Below are 21,567 nucleotides of genomic sequence, written 5' to 3'. Positions count from 1 at the left end.
GGGAGGGAGGGAGATGCAAGAGGGAAGAGATATGGGAACATATATGTATGTATAACTTACTCACTTTATTATAAAGCAGAAACTAACACACCATTGTAAAGCAATTATACTCCAATAAAGATGTTAAAAAAAAAAAAAAAAAACAAGTTCTGAGCTTTTCAGGGAGCTGCCAGACAGGTCATACAGTGACAGTTTTCTAAGAATGGGGCATTTGAAGAGCTCTGAACCTACTCTGTCCCCTCCAGTAGCTTTTAGCTTTCAAGGCTACCGTGGTGCTGGGAAGAGGTAATGGGAATAAATTTAAATGCCACAAAGGTCACTATTCTTACCACAATTCAGTCTTTTTTCTTGAATAAACACCCCCTGGATTGTTGCAAGTCTTTGATCAATTTCCAGAGTTCTAAAATAGTTTATTTTGACAATTTTTGCCTCACTCAGTGAAATTTTGTTCTCACTGCTGTTTTGGAAAAGAGAATTTACACAATGTTCTTACTCCAACATTCCAGAGGTGGTTCCAAGATAAATGATATTTTTAAAACATAAAAATTAATGCAAAAAAAATCCATGGTGAACAAAATATCAAAATTTTAAATTAAAACACGATCAGTAACATGATCAGTCATGCTATGACATACTGAGCCTTACACAAAAGGAAAAATCAGATACTGATCTTGTCTTTCTTAAATTTTTGATATTTTGTTTACGAATTTTGGCACTAATTTTAATTTTTTAACCATATGAAAATATTATTCATTTTATTGAGTAGTTTTTTAGTACCCCCATAAATTCTGTGCTTGAGGCAACTGCCTGACAAGTATCCTTCTAGTCTCAACCTTGGAGAAGGGTGATTTTCAGATCACATATCTCCCTTCTTTTTTTCATGCTCCAAACTGAGATGTTAGTTCTAACTCACATTTATATTCCATTACAATATCTTGGGTTGTTGTCAAAATGATAATTCTCAAATCTAGCAGAAAAAAATCAGTATGAAGTTTGGGGGTAGAGCACAAAGTAGTTACTTATATTAGACTAACCTCTTAAAACTGCTAGTAGAGGCAAATTAGCTCTCTCAGTATTAAACTCATTACTAGCTACCAATTAAACTAATATAAATTTTTTTATTACTTTCTAGAGTCTTTAGGAAATTAAATGTAATTTTTGGCATGCCTGCCATACATACTTCCTAAAATATTATGCAACACTAACAGAAAATGCATCAAGCTTAGAAATATTCATTTCAATCAAAATCACTCTCTTACACGATTTCAGTTCTCAAATTGGCTTCTCCTGAAAATAAACTGATAGAAATATAAGAATTAGGTACAAAAATATGTTTGGCTTAATATGTGGCAACATTCCAACCTGAGAAGACAATTATTTGTGTGTAAAGAAAGACTGCCTGTCTTCAGAAGCTATTTTGAGTCATTTCAAACAGCCTAGTACAAAGATAATTAATTCTGGATGATTTGAGATCACTTCTCTTATACTGTCATTTAACAGAGATAGTGCTCATATTAAGTTTTTAGAATAGTCCTTTGCAGTAAGTCTGATCAAGTGTGAAAATTTAACTTCCCTATTAAGTGTTCATTATTTGCTTCTGCTGTTTTATTGCCATTTCTTGTAATCCACGGCTCTATATTCCACAATACTTTTGAAAAGCGTTTAAAATCACTGTAACAATATTAGCCTGTGTCTGGACAAATTTATTTGCCTGATTACAGTCTTTATAGAAGCTAATATACTATGTTGGCTTTCCATTTCTGCGGGTGAGTCAAAGTTCCCAAAGTCAACATCAACCTGTCATTAATACTGGCTTAGCCCCCATCACATACACGGCTGGCTCACCTTTAATGACTATGCATACACACTGCTTTGTTTCTCTAAGGGAACTGAACCTACTGGTGCAATGGGTCTGTAGGTGCACAAAGAGTGGCCAGACTAAGAAGGAGAAGTCTTGAAGGGTCATACAACCTACCCCCTATAGCAGCTGTCCCCAACCTTTTTGGCACCAGGGACCAGTTTTGTGGAGGACAGTTTCTCCACGGATGGGGAGGGGCGGGTAGGGGATGGTTCAGGCAGTGATGCAAGTGATGGTTCAGGCGATAATGCGAGCAATGGGGAGCGGCAGATGAAGCTTCACTCGCTCACCCGCCACTCACCTCCTGCTGTGCAGCTGGTTCCGAGGCCCAGGGGCTGGGGACCCCTGCCCTATAGGACAGGGAAAGTACATCTACCTGAAGGACAATACTCAATCTTATGTTAAAAAAAAAATCACTCAACAGATTCAGTTAACAATCTCTCATCCTTCTATCTCGTCTAAACTCTGGTAATAAAACATGAAATAGAAATAAGAAAAGAAAAAAAAACTAATCATCACCTACAGACGATATGACTGTCTACCTAGAAAATTCAAGAAAAATAACCAAAAAAGAGGTTAGAATTGATAAGAGCTTGAAAAGTGCCCAGTTACACGATTATATCTTAAAATCAACAGCTTTCTAAATATAAATTACTGGTTATATATATGCTACAATCGGAATGTCTGAGTCCCCCCAAAATTCATATGTTGAAAACCTAATGCCCAAGGTGATGGTATTAGGAGGTGGGGCCTTTGGGAGGTGACTGGGTCATGAGGGCAGAACCCTCATGAATGAGATTAGTACCTTAATAAACGGAGCCCCAGAGAGCTTCCTGCTTGCCCCTTCCACCAAGTGAGGACAGAGCAAGAAGGTGCCATCTGTGAACCAAAAAGCAGGCCCTTACCAAGTCTGCTGGCAACATGATCCTGGACTTCCCAGCCTCCAGAACGGTGAGAATAAATATCTGTTGTTTATAAGCCACCAGTCTGATGTATATTGGTTTTTTGTTTTGTTTTGTTTTTTGTTTTGTTTTGTTTTTGATGTATATTGTTATAGCAGCCCAAAAGGACTAAAACAATGTAACATGACCACTACACATAATGTATATAGCCAACTGATTACATAACAATAGCCAGTTAGAAGAGGGCTCATTCACAAAAGTTAAAGAAGAGTATAACATACCCAGGAATAACCTCAAATCCCCCATTTTCCAAATACGGTAGGGCATGTGAAAGAAGCCTGCAAAGTGAGAGACCACGCAAAGCAATGACAATCACAGAGAAGAGGCAAGGACACCAATCTCCTATGTATGCCACCTTCCTAATGCCACCTGCCAATCTCCTATACATGCCACATTCCTAATGCCACCTGCAATCTCCTATACGTGCCACCCTCCTAATGCCACCTGCTTTTGTGCTCATTCAGGCTGCTGTTATGCTCCAACCTGCTAGCAAACAACCCAGAGAATCTTAATCTATAAGGAAGATTTCTTTGTCTGTGTCAGGGATAGAAATGGTTACAAGCTAATAGCTTGACAGAGTAAACAGCTATGTCTCCCGTCCCCCAACCCGTCCCCCAACCCGTCCCCCGTGCAGCCCGGAGGGCTATGCCTTTCTCCAGCAGACGGTTCCTGGCTGCTGTTCCCCACTGGCTTCTCACCTTTTCCACCGAGGGATCCGTGACCACCTGCTACCAGGTCCACCCACGTGCTTTCTGGCTAGTGCACGTAGGGCAGCCGTCCAGGCACGGAGGAGCCTCGTCAACCAGTGAGCAAACTCCCCTCCTCAAACCCGAACCAACCCCAACACCTTTAGGCCACGGGGTTCTCGCTGGCTCAGTCTCACGCCAGGAGTTGCTCTGGGTTCTTGACATCCTGATATCCCCCGAGAAAGAGCAGCGTGGTTCCCACTGCTGGCGTCCTTCATTCACCACAGTTCTGTCTGTTCCTAGGGGACGGCAGGGAATCCGGGCGGAAATAAGGCTTTCCTGTTGGCCCCTTTCCTACAGCAAAGCCAGTGGGAACCATCAACGAAGACACCCAACCTTCCCCCCTACTCTAATCAGTTTGTGTAACGGTCTGGACTGGATTCCGGGAGCCCTGAGAGGCCCTCAGCTGTACCTGATCCCAAACCAATACGCCACCTAAAGCCCAAGAGTAACACCATCACTCGCTGACACAACCTCATGTGCCTGGAGAGGAGGGTCCCAGGGTAGGTCCAAGAGAATCAGACGGGTGGGTTGCCGTTGCAGGGACGCACCGGCTGCGAGCCTGCCTGCCGCGCCAGCGCCCCCGCTGCCCCTCAGCAGCGCCAGCTCCGTCCTCCGAGGGCTCTGCGCCGGCTGTTCCCCAACGAGGGAAACACTCGCCCCGGACATGCACACGGCTCCTCCTTCATCTCCTTCAGGGCTCTACTGGGCAGCCACTCTCGGGGAGGCCTTCCCTGACCCACATGTCCCAGCAACACTCACTCCCCACCCTACACGCCTCCTTCTCTGATCTACTCTTCTCCATAGCACTATCCCGACCTGATACGATACACATTTTACATCAAGTTATCCGTGACACTGTAAGCTCCTCTGGGGCACAGTTTTTGTGCGTTGTGTTCACTGCTCTAAAATACCTAATATCTAGAACAGGGCTTGGCACAAAGGGACACTCAAAAGTATCCGTTGGATGTTAGCAAAGAAAAACAAAGCTAGACGCTAGTTAAAGGCAGTAAAGACAGAATTTATTCAGTATATACTGCAAGAGGAAAAAAAGACTTCAGTATAAAACGTAGCTCACCTCCAATCCACGAGGAGGCAGCCAGGCGTTCTAAAGGAAGAACAAGAGAGCACAGACAGGGCTAAAGCAGAGTCACAGACGTGGGCAATTACAAAAAGCAGGCAGGGTGCTTGGTCCTTGTCAACGATGTTATGTGTCAGTTTGTCCTCGTCTCCTAGAGACGGGGGACAGAGGCCCTATCCTTCCTGATTACATGTCAGAGGAACGGCTTTCAGGTCCTTGAGAAGCATACTCCTGGGTTGTAGGAGATACGTATACATCTCAAAGAGACAGAGAATGCATTGTAATTGTACTGTTTTTCTACTAAATGCTGAATAAAAGGGAAATCGGGCCCATCCTCAGGTGTTGGCTGGAACGAAGGGCAAATCCTTTTGGCAGACTTGAGCTCTTCCAAACAGAAACTCAAGGGGGGATGGGCCATCCCAGGGGCATGACCTCAGGAGGCTGGAAGCCAAGTTAGAGTTTTCTCAAGTCTTCTGGGGGGTCGGGGGACAACACTACACGGAGAAGATTGTGTTGAAAGTTGCAGTTCCTACAGGCCAAGGTTGAGGCCTAGTCAAGAAGAGGGCTCAGAGGAGTCTGACTAAAGTTTGGTCAAGGGGAGTGTCTTTGTGAATGGGTGGGTGGATGCGTGGATGTCTGAAGGGGTAGGTGGGTGGAGGGGGTATAAGGACCGGTGGGAAAGGGGTCAAGATGGTAAGATCTGAAGCGTCCAAATGCAGATATGAAGCAGAAATTGCTTCAGAGAAAAAGGGAAAATCCTCCACTCTTTTCAATAACCCCCCTCTCCAACATTCCTGCGGCAGACATAATAAGGCTCCCATTTACCCATAAAACTGCTAACGGGAACAAGTCAATAGTTTATCCTAGCCCTTCCCAGCCTGCACTTGTTTCCTGCAAGATATTTTCCAGGCCTGAGTTTTTGCTCCCTGTTTAGAATTCATATCGCAGACAGATCCTAAGGAGTTTACAGGAAGGTCTCCTATGGAGCTGATGCTATCTGTTCCTATTAATTTTTTATTAATGAAGCATCTTTTGGTAGTTCACTTCTTTCTCCCTTTCCCCTCGGCAGCCACCTCTGAGACGTGGAAGGGCTTTAACCCACTTTCCTCCCTTCCCCGCCCCCGTCTCGGCTTCTCTCTGCCTCCAGCTCGGCTCGGATTCAAAAAACTCCCGGTTTGTGTGCGATCACAAGGCAGAGCTGATTCACCAGGTAACCACCTGAGCCCCGGGTAATAGCAGTTTGCATTTTCTCAGCAGCTTAACTACAATATTGGCCAGATTTCTTTTTTTGTCTTTTCATGAGACTACAGACGTTAAAATAAGAAAAAGCATTTTTCAAAGTTAACATTTGAACATAATCAGGAGACAGCAGATTCAGGGTTTATGGAGCCTTACATTTTTATGATGGGACGCGGGAGGGGGGAACGAGTGTCCTCCTTATTTAAAAAAAATCCAAAATACGAACTTCTGTGACCATGTGAGCACATTGCTAGTGGCCCTCCGAGGGGCTTGGACGAAGCCGGAGTGAGGGGCCCTGAAGCTTAAGATTCATTAGCTTCCCAGTCAATGTGCCTCTGCTGGGAGATACAAAAGACTAGAGAGGTTTACACCGCAGCATTAAAATCTCTAGAAAACCGCTAAGCATAACAGTCTTCTCTTACATCAATCCTCTAGACACTATTCTTATCTCTCTTTCACAAACCTCCGTCCCTGCTGTTCCCTCTAATTTGGCCGCAGCAATTCATTATAAAAGCGCATGTGCTGGGCTGGGGCTGTGCATCCTTCCCCTGTTTCGGCTTTAACAATCCAGTACTGTGCCAATTATGTAATAGCCAAAACAGAGAGTTTAACGCAATAGTCGTAGCACTTACATAAGCCTTCACAAACCATCCCTAAGATCTGCCCCCAGATTTGGGTATTTGGAATTACATGAAATAGACAGAAAACACTGATTCAGCAGCCACGTTTATTTCCGACCTCAAAGACAATAAAAGCTTTTTTGCACTTAATTTGCTAGTCTATATTAACATAATGAGTTTTGAATTTCATGGAGCAAACAATCTTTAATAAGACGTGATTGTCTTTTCATGTAAACAAAAAGGAACATCCTGACACCACTCGCTACTCAACTTCACTGTTACCTGTGCATAGAGAAATGTCCCACTCAGGACTCCGTGACATAGTCTACATGGAATCATGGGTCCCCAACAAACATCAACTATTCCCTGCAGGTTTCAAAAAAATCGAGAAAGATATACAAAATACAAAAGTGTACATGCCGTAATGCTTCAACACATCTTCTTTTCAATACCATTCTCTCTCCATATTTATAACCACTTATTTTTCACTTTCCTTAAACCACTGGAGCCACACCTTAGGCTACAAAGTGACAAATTGAAAAAAAAACAATGCTATCCTATGGGTCTCACCCCTGGCTACACATTAGAATCACAAGGGAGTTTTTAACATTACAAATGTCACAGCATCACCAAAAACCAAATGGAACAGATTCCTGAGATGTGGGTCACAAGAGGAGGTGCCCAGACCTCAGTATATCTGATATTTCTACTTCTGTCTTCCTCTCTGATAAAAAACCCATAAATACAAGTAGAGATATTAAAGGTTATTTAAATCTTTAATAACTGGCAGTTCATAATTACAAAGTTTCCATCAGCTATAAGAAATAAAATCATTCACTAGTTTAAAAGCCATAAAGGATATCTGTGGGATCTTTTTTATTACTATCAATAAGTAGTCAAAGAATTTTCACCAAGTTTCTTAACAGCCCTTACAAAACCTACTCTGTTGTTCTAATGTTTTACAATTGTACCTAATGAGGTCAAAGAAACGGCCCTATATCATCTTAAAGGGTATCTCCAGCTAAGACCATGCTTATCTTCCAGTAAAGTTTTGGTTTAAAGAAGAAATTATGGCTCTGACTTATCTTCACCCTCTCTTCTTAGATGCTCTGGTAATCCCTTTTATAACTTGAACAATGAGCAAATATTTTTTAAAAGCACTTATATAACAGAGAGTACAGCCGCCTTTGGTATCCTGCCAAGAGTACTTCTTTCCGTGTTTGTATTTAAAATAGAATGGTAGTAACATCACTTATGTGCCTGAAATTCCTTCTGTGCACAGGCTCAGAATGAAAAAATGGATGTAGCAAACCGCTTCACTGCTTCACCATTATAAAGCTCAAAGGAAATAACACATTCGTACTAAATTAAGACGAAGACACAGAACAAATTATCCAAAGCCGGGGGTGTGGGGCGGGGAGGGATTCGGTTGAACTCACCTACCAGCCCTTCTAAAACAGAGGATGTTTAACCTGGCAGCACGCGAAGGTGCCGGATGAGCTTCAATACCTCAGCCCGAGCAGGTGATGGATGCAGGCAGGAGAGAACGAGGGCTGTGATGACCGAGAAGCCAAAATAAACACTGCGCTGCCCGGGGCCCCCGCGGCAATCACTCCCCGGCTCCGCGCGGGTTCCCAGAACGCCGGCAGCGGAGCCCAGCCCGGCCGTGTGCAGAACTGAGCAGAAGAGGATTCGCTCACCTGGGTGGGAAAGAGCCAAGGAAGATGTCCAAGAAGGCAGCGCTGCCCTTCAGGAGACTCTCATCCCGGACCGGCTGCCCACACGCCTCCTCCGCCTCCAGCTCGAGTTTTCTATTTGGCCACAGGTCTGGACTCGGCTGATCCTCCGAGGAGGTCCGCAAAGCGGGGGCGACAAACTTGCCGGGAGAAGCCGGCAGAGGTGGCGCAGGCGGAGGGGGCAGGGACGCCCCCGCGCGCGGAGCCGGCTCCCCAGCCTGGTCCCCGCCGCCCGCCCACGCCCGCTCGCGCCCCGCGCTCACCTCGCGCCGGCACCGCCCAGGCCGCCGCCCCCGCTCCGAGCGCGCGGCGGCCGCGGTGGCGACGGCCGGGGACCCTCCGACCGGACGCCGAGGTGCCCCCCGGCCGCAGCGGCCGCCCCTCCGGCCGCCTCGCCCGGACAAAGAGAAGCGGCGGCGCGGGCGGCGGCGAAGCCCGGGCCTCGGAGAGCGCCGCGCAGCCCGCGCAGCCCGCGCGCCTCGCCGGCGAGGTGCGGGCGGCGGTGACAGCGGCCGGGCGGCGAGCGGGCCCGCGCGGGAGGGCGGCGCGGGGCGGAGAGGCGCGCACCCCCTCCCGGCCTCCACGAGACGCACACGCCGGGACCCGAGCCCCGCGCCCGCAGCCCTGCCGGGGAGCCGCAGCGCCCTCTGCCGGCCGCGGGGCCGCCGTGCGCGCGCCGTCCCACTCCGGCTCCGGCGGTGGGATTCCTGGGACAGGAGGAGCCCAAAGATGACCTGTGGAAAGGTTTGCGAAAAAGGCAGACGTTTCTTTTATTTCTGTGTTTAATAAGCACCAAATGTGCCTAACACCGGTCGAGGGGTTCCAGAGGACCTCTTAGGAATAAGTATATTAATTTATGTCTCAAAGAAGTGCTCCCGGCTTCCCTAAGCAGTGCACGTGGAAGGTAAGCGAGACCAGAGAACTTACGCTGCCTCCGGTTCAAACGTCAATGGAATAAGGTTTTGCCGTTATAAAAATGAAATGTGGGTACTGGTCCTCGCACTATTTAGGTGGGGTTTTTTTAAGGGCGGTGGGGAGGTCTTTTTCCAAAGTACCATGTTAAGCAATATTTTACAGCAGTTAATTTTTGAAACATTGCTGGACTACTTAGTGAAGGGAAATCACACCACTTTTAAAAATATTCTAACAGCTCTCCCTTCTCCTCTGGAAGAATCTAGGGCAGATTTCAAGCTTTTCCTGTCACTTTCAGCTGTTAATAAACAGTCTGATCCTCTGGTATTAAAAAGTCCAGTCCAATCCAAGTCAAAACTTCCGTCTTCATTCCACCTAAGCCTACCCCACTCCCCTCTCGCCACCCACCAGCTCCCAGCAGGACCCAAGCTCAGAAGCCTGCATGGGGAAGGGGGAGGCCTTTTCCTGCCTTGTTCTACATCCCGGGCTAACTCTGTGCAGACTGGCTCATCCAGAATGGCACGGCGGGGAGCCTGCCCAGCACCAGGCCCTGGTCCCGGCTTCCGAGTCAGCTTCTGCACTGGTGGTGCATCTCTGCAGGGGTCACGTGCCCTGGCAGGCAGACCCAGCCGCCTTCCACCCTGTCCATCCAGGTCACGGCCACAGCAGCACGCCCTCCTCGTTCCCCGGTCACAGGTAGCTCTGACCAGCCTTGCTCTTCAAAGCTTGTCTCGTAGGACTTAGGAGTCTCTGGGTTCATGTATGTCCCCAAACTCTGGGTGATCCATGCCAAGCTCTCCAAGTAGTTCTCCAGAAGCCTTTCTTTGGATGAAGGGGCTGGTCCTGCCCCCTCTCCCTCACAGCACCCTGTAATTCTTGCCACCAGCCTCCTCCCTGATCACTCTCTCCTCTGCCTAAACCCTTACTCATCAAATCCTACAAAGATGGCCCAATGCCTCTATTTAAAATGTGAAGACACCTCTCTCTGTGGTGGCCACGACGTGTTCTTCGCAATTCTCGAGAGGATAACTAACTGATGGCCTCCAGCCGTCACATCTTTGGATCCACCACGGTGCTCACACCCAGGTCACACATCCCCCCAGCTGTTCCCTGCCCATGGCTGAGCACGGTGGCAGCACTGGGGCTGGGCCATTTCGCAGGACCCATTTACTGGGCAGCCTTTGTTCTGAAACTTCCCATTGTCCTGACAAGACCTTCTCAGAACTGGCCCCAGTCTGTAAATGTGCAATATCTGGTCATTTTTATTCAGTCTGACAACATCCATCTTTTCATCTGTAAATATACCTCATTTAATTACTTAATAATTATTATGTAATTATATCCATTATTTGTATAATTGAACCTACTTCTGCCATATAATTGTGAGCTTTCTACTGGTCCTGCTTTTTTTTGGATCTTTTCTGCCTCCCTTAGATGACTGAGGGAAAATTTCCATTGTTTTATATTTCCTGTTACAGAAATTATACATTCTGTATTTTCTTCCAGTAATTATTCTTAAACTTCTAACATGTATAGGTAACTGGAAAGTCTAATTTTTTATATCTCTGTGCTTCTCCTGAACAATAAAGGACTTTTGAGCACTTAAACTTCAATTGTCCCCTGCCCTTCTTACATGACATCATGCAAAATTTTATTTGATTTTTTTCCTCTGCAAATTAGACAGTGTTATTATTATTTTATAGTCAATGTTTGCTTACCATTCCTTCTTGAATCTCAGATCTTCCTTCTGGAATCAATATCCTTCTTTCTGGAATACATCATCAATAATTCCTTTGTGAATGCTTTTTGGTGATAAACACTCTCCAGTTTGGTTTCCTAAAGATGTCCTTATTTCATTTCCATCTTTGCACGACAGTTACCCAGGTCTACAGTTCTAGGTTAACAATTACTTTCTCTTTGGGCTTCTGTTGCTGCTGCTGTGACGTCAGCTGCCAGCTTTAGTCGTTGCCCCTTCAGGAGCGACGCATCTCCTCTATCTGCTTTTACCATCTTCTCATCGTCTTTGTTGTTTTGCAGTTTGCTTCTCTATGTCTAGGTGTGGATTTCATTTTATTTCTCTTTTTTGTGGTTTATTGTGCTTCCTGCATCTAAGAATTCTTTTACCAATTTTAGAAAATTCTCCAACACGATCTTCTAATATTGATTTCCCCCATTCTATCCTTCTGAATTCCAATCAAATGCATATTATACTTTCTTATTCTATCCTATGTGTCTCAGTCTGTTTTGCTTATTTTCCATTTCCTGTTCTCTCTCTCTCTCTCTCTCTCTATGTCTCTCTCTCTCCTGCCAGGTCTTTTTGAAGGACCTTTTATGGAATGCATCTCAGAAATGTCCTTCGGAGATGAAAGGGAGAATCTCTTTATCCACTAACTTCCATTTCCTATTGGTCAACGGTGGTGCCATAAGTCGTAACTCACCCACCCTTCCAGAGCACGCAGGTGTGAGCGATGAGGAGCTCCCACAGGTACTCCATATGCTATGACATCAGATGTTTCTTCAGGGAAGAGAACAAGAGATCCCCAGGACAGAATCAAAGTGAGGTTCTGTCTGGTTCTACCGAAGAGAAGCTGGTCTAAGCCTCTTGAAATTGGTTGCTGCAGCAGCGGCTGGAGCAAATGGGATTTACAGAGGTCCACAAGCAGTGGCCAGCACAGATACTGATGGCATGTTTTACTGCAGTTTTAAGTGTTTGAGTCAGAAGTTACTGTTTTCTTAGAATGACCAGTCCTCCCATATATCTGGAAAGAGAATAATCACACTGGTCTCTGTGCATGTGCCTGTGGAGTGGACTGGAGAAATCTCATGATATGAAGAGAAAAGCATCAAGTGTGTCAGAAATCAGAAGGTGTGACGTTGGCCGTGTAATCTAAGCACGTCACTGAGCTTCTGTGAGCCCTGGTTTCTCCATCTATAAGGGGGGATAATAACAGATGCATTACTTACCTTATAGGATAGGAATCAAAGTGGTAACAAATATAAAAGCATTTTATAAGCTGCAAAATGCCCTAACAATATAATTTATGATAATTGTAAACATTAAGGCTTATTTTGGTGTCCTGGCTACTCTCTGCACCCCAGGTCCCAAGCCAAAACTATACCAAGTTCTGGGCTTCTGGTAAGAAAAAAATCGATGTGAGATAAATGCTTGAGAGAAGGAAAGAAAACAATAAAGCAGCTATGATGGCAGCTTTTAAATGAAGCAGATATGTTGCAGTGGTACGCTTTGTCACCTAAAATGTAACTAGGGGCAGGGATGTGGAAAAACTGGACCCTTGTGCACTGTTGGTGGGGGTGTAAAATGGGGCAGCTGCTACAGAAAACATATGGCAGTTCCTCAAAAAAAAATAGAATTACAATATGATTTAGCAACTGTACTTCTAGATATATACCCAAAGAATTGAAAGCAGAGACTCAAAGAGGTATCTGTACACCCATGTGCATAGGAACAGTATTCACAATAGCAAAAAGGTGGTAACAGCCCAAGTGTCCACTGACAGATAAATGGATAAACAAAATGTGGTACGTACATATAATGGTATGTTATTCAGCTTTAAAAAGAAAGGAAATTCTGATAAATGTAACAACATGGATACACACTACTATATATAAAATAGATGATCAACAAGGACCTACTGTATAGCACAGGGAACTCTACCCAATATTCTGTAATAACCTATATGGGAAAAGAATCTGAAAAAGAATATATATATATATATATAACTGAATCACTTTGCTGAATACTTGAGACTAACACAACATTGTTAATCAACTATACTCCAAAATAAAATAAAAATTAAATTTTAAAAAATGTAACCACATGGATGAACCCTGAGGACAATATGCTAAGTGAAATAAGCCAGACACAAAAGGACAAATATTATAAGAGTCCATTTATATGCGGTACCTTGAGCAGTTAAATTCATCAAGACAGAAAGTAGAGCAGTGGTTGGGATTTCCCTGGTGGCCCCGAGGTTAAGAATCCGCCTGCCAGAGCAGGGGACACGGGTTCAAGCCCTGGTCTGGGAAGATCCCACATGCTGTGAGCAACTTAGCCCGTGAGCCACAACTACTGAGCCTGCGCTCTAGAGCCCACGAGCCACAACTTCTGAGCCCACGTGCCACAACTACTGAAGCCCACACGCCTAGAGCCCGTGCTCCACAACAAGAGAAGCCACCGCAGTGAGAAGCCCACGCACCGCAACGAAGAGCAGCCCCCACTCGCCACAACTAGAGAAAGCCCGAGTGCAGCAACAAAGACCCAATGCAGCCAAAATAAATAAATAAAATAAATTAATTTTTTAAAAAAAGAAAAGAAAGTAGAATGGTGGTTGCCAGGGGCTGGAGGAGGGGAGGATGAGAAGTTATTGTTTAATGGGGACAGAGTTTCAGTTTTGCAAGATGGAAAGAGCTCTGGAGAGGGATGGTGGTGACGGCTGCACAGCAATGGGAATATATGCCTTGGAACTTAAAATGGTTAAGATGGCAAATTTTATGTTATGTATATTTTACCACAATTTTTAACAAATGTAACCAACAATCAAAATAATATAGGAAGCAAAGGATGGTTTTCATAACAACTACAGCCTCTGCCTCAAGGATCAGTGGGACCCTCCCCGCCTCCTTCCCGGGCCAGGTGACCCAAGACTGCCAGGCTCTGGGGCCTGTCCTGTGTAAGGCTCGGGTGGCGCATGTGGACGTTCCCCATCCAGTGACAGGGAGCCACACCTCCCCAGTCTGAACACTGCCCGGCTTCCAGGCGAGTGGACCACACAAAGCCCGAAAGCATGTTTCTCCTAAGCCCCGGGCCCCGCACAAGAGGCTCCGGAATCCCAGCTACTCCTCAGCCCTCTACTGCGGCTCTGGGCCCACCAACCTGGCTTCGGGCAGAACGGAAAGCCTTTCACCCAGAGCAGGGAAAGCAGAGCTGGAAGACGAGAGGACCAAAGGCAGACTTCTCAGGCTTCTGACAGTGTCACTGGGAGCTGGACTTAACTGTCCGTCTTTCTTTCCTCAACATGTTCATTGAAGACTGGCTTCAGTTATTAAATACTGTCAGCACCACCTCCAATGTAGATTACACAGTTGGTTCCTGTTCTTGAAACCTGGCTCTAATGTCCAAGAGTTTAAAGATCTTTTTTTCTCCTGAAGTTTGATTATGGTTTAGAGTACTGTAGTTAATAGCCTAAAAGACCCTGGCACCAACTGGGTTGACTGGGTTTTGCCTCAAATATGCACACTGTCTTTCCCCGTTTGCCCGGAAGGTCAGTGTTTCCTCCAGTTTGAGGCTGCTCAAATGATACAAGTGGTACAGAAATCATAATTTCTGTCCCTAAGCCTAAGATAAATTCCCCCAGGCAATTATATTTGACGTGGCTGAAACATCAGTAGAATAAAAATGGCTGCAATCCTCTTGATGCTACTTGAATTTTAATGCATTTTGACTCTCTTGACAATGTGCCGTTAATTTAGGGCTATAACTAAAATACTGCATATTGAAAGACATGTTCTTTGCTTCGCTTTGCTTATTTTGTGTACTTACAGTGAAATAAGCTTCAGTTATTACGGCAAAGCCTATTGGAAAATGTATACATAGATTTTAACACAATCTATAGCATACAAAGAATCTTTTTCAGGAAATCTGATATAGTCAAACCAGTTTTCCTAACATCACAGATTCCCTAATTGTTATTTTATGCTATAGTGTCTAAAAACCAAATCACAGAAGACGTCGCAAGAGGCCTTTTTTTAGGAGAATGGAAATCGCCTAGCATTTTACCTAGGATCTCAGAAAGTCATTTCTCTGGAGAGCAGTGAATATTGACCAAAAAAATCAGACACGGTTATACAACTGGCACAATACTGGTACACAAAGTACTTATATTCCTCCAGGCCTCCCGTGTCTTGACCAGTTTGCTCCAGGAAAGGTCTTTTCCTCTTTCACTAGGTGTTCATTCCTCCACGGGTACTCACTGGGCACCTACTTCACCCCAGCGCGGTAAGAGGACCAGGCTGACACGGTCCCTCCTCTCAGGGACTTTACATAATGACAGCTGGTGCGAGGACTGCGGAAGAAATAAATGGGACGACGTGATGGAAACTTGGAGGGGGTGGGTCTCGACTTTGGACATGAGAGCGCCCTCCGCTGGTACTGTGTATGCCTGGCTGTGCCTCTGGTTGCAGGGCTCAGACGGAAGGAAAGTGACAACATGCCCAAGTAGAAAAGACCTTCTAACTACATCTTTGTGTTCACAACTTTTTTTCTAATTTTAACAACTAACTTTGAGGTGTTTTTTTTATTTCAGGGTTTTTTTTAGCTTTTATTTTCCCAAAATTGAATTATTGGGTTAGAGAATATTAACTAATGACTACATATATATATAACAAATTATATATGTGTGTTTGTGTGTATATTGTATATAGATGTTGGTATATACTTATATCAAATATTTGTGTGGCATATATATATCATATATGCCACACAACATATATATATATACACACATAAATAAACAGAGAGAGAGATCCAAATAAAAAGCCTGTACCAATTTATACTCCTATCATGAATGTACAAGAAAAGCTATTTCACATTTCTTTTAATCTCCTTTAAAATGCTTGCAAATCTGATAAATATAAATAGTATCCAAGTTATTTCCTTTTTCTTTATCATATTTTAAAATATAATATTGGAAAATACAGAAGAATATATGTGCCATGTACATATGTTACAGAACAAAATAACACAGGTGAACCCATAACTCAGCCAATAACTTGCATCCATCCTGAATAACTCCTCTATGCTCTCGCCTCTTCCTCACTCCATCCCCAGGAGAACCTGTATCCTGTATTTTATGCCCATTATTCTCTTATCTTTTTTTTTTTTTTTCCCCTCTGCGGTATGTGGGCCTCTCACTGCCGTGGCCTCTCTCGCTGCGGAGCACAGGCTCCGGACGTGCAGGCTCAGCGGCCATGGCTCACGCGCCCAGCCGCTCCGCGGCATGCGGGATCCTCCCGGACCGGGGCGCGAACCCGCGTCCCCTGCATTGGCAGGCAGATTCTCAACCACTGCGCCACCAGGGAAGCCCGAACCTGTCAATTTTAATGAAGATTCCATTCAGATTTTCTTTGGAATTTGCAGAGAATAAACAACTTCATGATACTGAGTATTCCTTTCCAAAAACATGAATATTATTCCATTTTCTTGGGTGTTCTTTAATGTCCTCCAATAAGACCTTATGATATTCTGCATATAGATCTTGCACACCTTTTGTTAAAAGTATTCCTAGTGCAGCAGGTTGCCAATTGTCTTCAAAAATCCATCCATCTCTTCCTGGGCACACAGCCACCCAAAGAGATTCTACTCACCCCAGGAGTGATGGTACAGCCTCCAGGTAGCACCTACTGAAAGAATCACTGCTTTCCCTGGACTCAGCTTTTCCTCACCTTGTGCTGACCACGCCACTGATGTGGAAGTGGCCCAGTTCTGATGATTCAGATGAGTACAGTACTCTCCGGAATGATCTAGCAACAAAGTGAAAGGAACCTAGGTCTCTGGATGACCTGTTGAAGCAGAGCTGTCTGCCAGCCTAGACCAACCACACTAGAAACTTCTCTTTTATTTAAGCCATGCTATTCAGGGGTATTCGTTACGTTATGCTATATTTTTTACACACTGTTAGATTCTGTTTAGTAATGTTTTATCTGGAATTTTTACATCTACACTTAAGAGTGAGATTGAACTGCAATTTTCCTTTATTCTTGTGTTCTTTCCTTGTTTTGATGCCCTAAAGTACATTAAGAATATTTCCACTCTTTCAGTCCTCTGGAGGAATTTACATAAGATGAAATAATTTGTTTCTAGAAAATTTAGTTGAACTCATCCGTAAAACCATCTGGATTTCATGTAGTTCTTATTGGGAAGAATTTTTACTGTGAGTGATTCCATTTTAACACTTTCTTTATAAATAAGCAATGAGTGCTACCTCAATGCAGTTTTAATTTCCGTTTTATATTACTAATAGAGTTGCTCATCTTTCCATACGTCTATTAATTGTGGGTTTCCTATTTTGTGGGTTGCCAGTTTATTTCTCTTTCCCATTGTAATCATTTAGATTAATTCAGCTTCCCCTCCCAGTGTAGATGGAGTACCATTCTCCACCCTAATGATGTTGGGCTTGGCCATATGACTTGCTTTGGCCAACAGAACAATAGCAGACATGACACAAGCAAAAGGCTTTAATTATGCTTGCTCAGATTGGTGTATCTCTTGCACTAGTGCTGTCACCATGACAACCAGCCCTGGGTAATCACTGGCCTTAGAGTGATGAGCACACTTGGAACAGACCTGTACCCACACTGCATCCTGGAGCCAAGCCCAGCAAACTTGGAGCCTGAAGAAGCAGAGTCACCCAGCTCAGTACAATCTAAGTCAGCCAAATAGCAGATTTGTGTGAGAATAAATGCTGTTGTTAAAAGCCAGTGAGTTTTAAGGGGACTTGTTATGCAGTAATATTGTAATAATAGCTGACTAACACATCTATTTATCTATCAGGGTGTTAGAGAATTTCTTATCATTTTTTGTAATTATTAGCTTATATAATTTGAATATATAACTTAAATTAATATTCACATAATTTATATAATTATTAGTTTATTGCTGTAACTATCCCTCCTCCCCGCTAGAGTTTGTCTTGTATTTTGATGGTGTTTCTTAATTTTACACATAGGGAAATTTTACTCATTTTTAGTTAAGTTTGTACATATTTTTCCCCAGTTGCTCTTCTATTCCTTTTGAACCTAACCAGTCTTTCCCAATTCTGAGATTTAATAAATAATCAATTCCATTTTCTGTTTTACAGAACTTTAAAAGTGTGTAATTCTCTATCTGGAATAAGAGAGGTGTATTAATCATTCCTAGATCCTCTTATTTTTTTTCCTGAGTTCAGTGTGATATATCTGGGACCCCTAAAAATTAATCCCAATTCTAATTGGAAAAATGTTTAAATTGAAAACTCATTAAGATTATATAATAGTCACCCTTTTAGCTAACAGCTTTGTTTTTGCTTTAAATTTTTAATTAAATTGGCATACCAATTTAACTATCCCAATTACTTTGTGTTTAACCAAGTTGAAATTACACTTTCATTTGCTGTCCAATTCCTCTAGAGAATTCAAATTCACCACAATCTTCTAGTAACCCACAGCTCTGTTCCTTATTAACCAAAATAATTCAATTGCTCACAAAATTTTTTACTATTTCTTCCTAGATTATCTTACAATCCTCTTATCTACACGAGTTGAAATTGAAGGAGGCATATTGCACTGTTAGAAGGACTAGAAAAACGCTGTGTGAATAGCATCACTGTATTGAAGGTATCCTGCTGTGAGTGAAGGTGTGTCCCTCGGTGGAGCCTTCCTGGATTCTCTAAGGGGAATTTGCTGCTGTTCTCCCTGTGGTCCCGTAGCACAGTGTGTATGGGACTTGCATTGCAACGTACTTTTGTTTACATGTTTGTTCACCCCGTTTGACTGTGAGTCCCCCATTGGCAGTTACTCATTTCTAGTTCTCTACCACCCATCTTGGTATTTGGCTCATAGAAGATGCTCAGTACCTATTGGTTGATTGATCAACTGATTGGAAGGTTGCACTGGGTGATAGTAAAGTGATGGTGGGCAGCCTATTTGGGTAGCTTCCTTTCTCTTTCCTTTCTGTGAGATCACGACCAATACATAATTCATTTAAACTCTTATACCAGGTCATTCTTTTATATCTCCCACTCTAGGTAGTTATTGGAGCGCCCAAACACCACACAGGAGATAGGAAAGTGGGGATTTAAAAATTCTCCCCAGTTTCTATAACTAAGTTATTCTAGCACCATGATATACTGGAAGGAGCACTGAACTAGGGGTAGGGAGACTTAGGGTCCAAGTCCAGCTCTTCCCCTTAATACCCAGCTTGGAACAGGTCACTTCATTCCCCGGGGCTGCAATTTTGCCATCTGCAAATTGAAATGTGCCACTGCATTGCACAATCTGTTAGGTCCTTAGGACTTTAGTTCTGTACAGAACTACTCCGGATGAGAGTCATTCATCAGGCAGCCACACTGCATAATGGAAGGACGTGGGGCTTTGGAGTCAGATGGTTGGGCATTGTATCCAAACTGTCAGTTACTAGATTAACAACCTTGGGCAAGTTATTTAGCTTCACTGATGCTCGGTTTTCTGTGGGACGTATAATACCTCTCCTGCGAAGCTGCCGTGAAATTTAAATGAGATAAGGCAGATGCAGCCTGTGGCACCGCGCTTAGACTGCGGTAGAGTCTAGACAGGAACCTTAGATGTGTTCGTCACACCCCTGTCCTTGCACACAGAGGAAGCTCATCTTTCACCTTTCACTGATGCTCACATACACTGCACACACGCACACACACACACACACACGCACACACACACGGTGGAATAGTTAAAGACAGCAGAAGTCCAATTTTAATGACTTTTTTCCCATGGTTCTGGTACCATCATTGCCAAAAAGAGAGGCTATCTTACAGGCAGTGATTTAATGGTTAAATGTTAAATTCTTGATGTCTTACAATCATTAAATAAATATTCCCTAGGTAATTCCCCCCCATGTCCAATAAAATGAAAAATCACCAGATATATGGAACTTGGAAACTGGAGTTATTAGGTTCTTTAAATCCTGGACAAAGATACCATTAAAGTGTGGGTCTCTTCCAATAACTTTTTAATTATAAAGAATATTTCATACACAGTAAGCAATATTACAAGATGGCACAATAAAACAGTATTACCAACAGTTCCAAATGTTATGTTTCTGCTGTACTTTACATCTTAGGTCTGGATACTAAGGTTTGTGATTGCTTGTTTCGAAACAAAACGCATCTACCTACAAGGCAATTCACTTTGGAATCGGTTACTCAAAGTTGCAGCAGCCTTCAAAGCCCAGAGGGAGAACATTGACGATGCAACTACCCCCTCGAATTGGGTTTTGAAATTCGTGATTTGGGAGCACTCTCTTCACCGACTTTGGGGGAGCGCTAACACCTGGTCTGCCCAGCAGAGGGCAACAGGGCCCGAGGAAAAGCAGCAAGAGTATCAGCCGGGTTCTACACTCAGCCTCCCCGGGAGGGGCCACCCAGGGCCAGCGCAGAATGGGAAGATGGGTGCCTTGTCCAAAAGCACCTCGAGTCCACTCCCCTGGACTGTGGGGACGCCCCCCTCCATTCACACACAGCTCTTTAGATGTCACCTTCTCAAGGAGGCCCTCCCCAGCTAAAACAGCATCGCCATCCCCCTCTACGTGGGACCTGACCCTGTAACCAGCTTTATTTTTCCTCCGAGCACTTATCGCCAACACCTGATGTATTATATTAGTCTGCACTTACTAGAACGTCCATGGGAGCAGGAGTTTTCTCGAGTTTGTGGTCCATGACTGTATCCCCAGCTTCTGGAACGGTGCCCAGAATGTGTGAACACTGGACTGTTGAAATGAGGATATGTCTTGACAACCACTGATGAGACAAAAGTGAAAACCAAAGAGTATGAGTGCGGCAGGGGTCCGAGTTGCAGTTCGTCCCCGCTTGGGGGCCACAGTGGGGCTCAGAGCCCAGTACCTCCAGGGAGAAGCTGCAGGGGGACCTGGAGATGGAGCACGTGGAAGTGGGGGACTCGACTCCCAACTGTTGGGCCTCCAGCCTCCACGTCCTCGTGGTGTCGGTCAAGTTCAAGGGGAAGCCGCTGCTTCAGAGACACCGGCTTGTGAACACTTGCCCAGCAGAAGAGCTCCTGCACACCCATGCCTTTGAGCAGAAAACCCTGACCCCAGCGCAGTGGGCCCCTAAGCAACAGAAATAAGGGACCCGGACCTGCACATCTATTAAATTATGGATCAGGGCCAAAAAAAAAGAGCAAAATAAAACAAAACAAAACCAAAGAATAACCAGGGCAAGGCCTGCAGGGCATACCTGTCAGATCAGCAGATGCGATGGGAAAGATCCCTTTACCTTTAAGCAGATTTGCTCTGAAAGCAAAATGCCGACTGTGCATAGAACCATCGTATTTTCCCGTCACCTAATCTGTGATACTTTTACAACATCCTTGGAGAGTGACTGCTTCACTCCTTTTACAGGTGAAATAAATAAAGCCCAGAGAAGTACAGAATCTTACACAAGATTCCAAAGTCACACAACTCCCGTGGCAGAGCCAAATCAAGACCAGAACTCGGGCTTCCCTGGTGGCGCAGTGGTTGAGAGTCCGCCTGCCGACGCAGGGGACGCGGGTTCGTGCCCCGGTCCGGGAGGATCCCACGTGCCGCGGAGCGGCTGGGCCCGTGAGCCGTGGCCGCTGAGCCTGCGCGTCCGGAGCCTGTGCTCCGCAAC

At 44.5% G+C, this 21,567-nt stretch overlaps 1 protein-coding gene across 8 annotated transcripts in view; it reads right to left on the bottom strand.

Annotated features, from left to right (window-relative positions):
* MTUS2 (microtubule associated scaffold protein 2) overlaps positions 1 to 20,715 on the bottom strand; it is a 543,384-nt gene extending 522,669 nt beyond the window's left edge. For 7 of the 8 annotated variants that reach the window (XM_024125858.3, XM_028497249.2, XM_028497250.2 and 4 more), the window contains exon 1: positions 8,207 to 8,481. The gene's annotated coding sequence lies outside the window, so the exon portion shown is untranslated. Of the gene's footprint in view, positions 1 to 8,206; positions 8,482 to 20,574 lie in introns of those variants that run through there. The other variant, XM_028497246.2, reaches the window with a different exon arrangement.
* Positions 20,716 to 21,567: the final 852 nt, after the last annotated feature.

Source organism: Physeter macrocephalus, chromosome 13 (assembly GCF_002837175.3).
Source record: "Physeter macrocephalus isolate SW-GA chromosome 13, ASM283717v5, whole genome shotgun sequence".
In the NCBI taxonomy this organism is placed as follows: domain Eukaryota; kingdom Metazoa; phylum Chordata; class Mammalia; order Artiodactyla; family Physeteridae; genus Physeter; species Physeter macrocephalus.
This window is presented reverse-complemented; position numbering and strand designations above follow the sequence as displayed.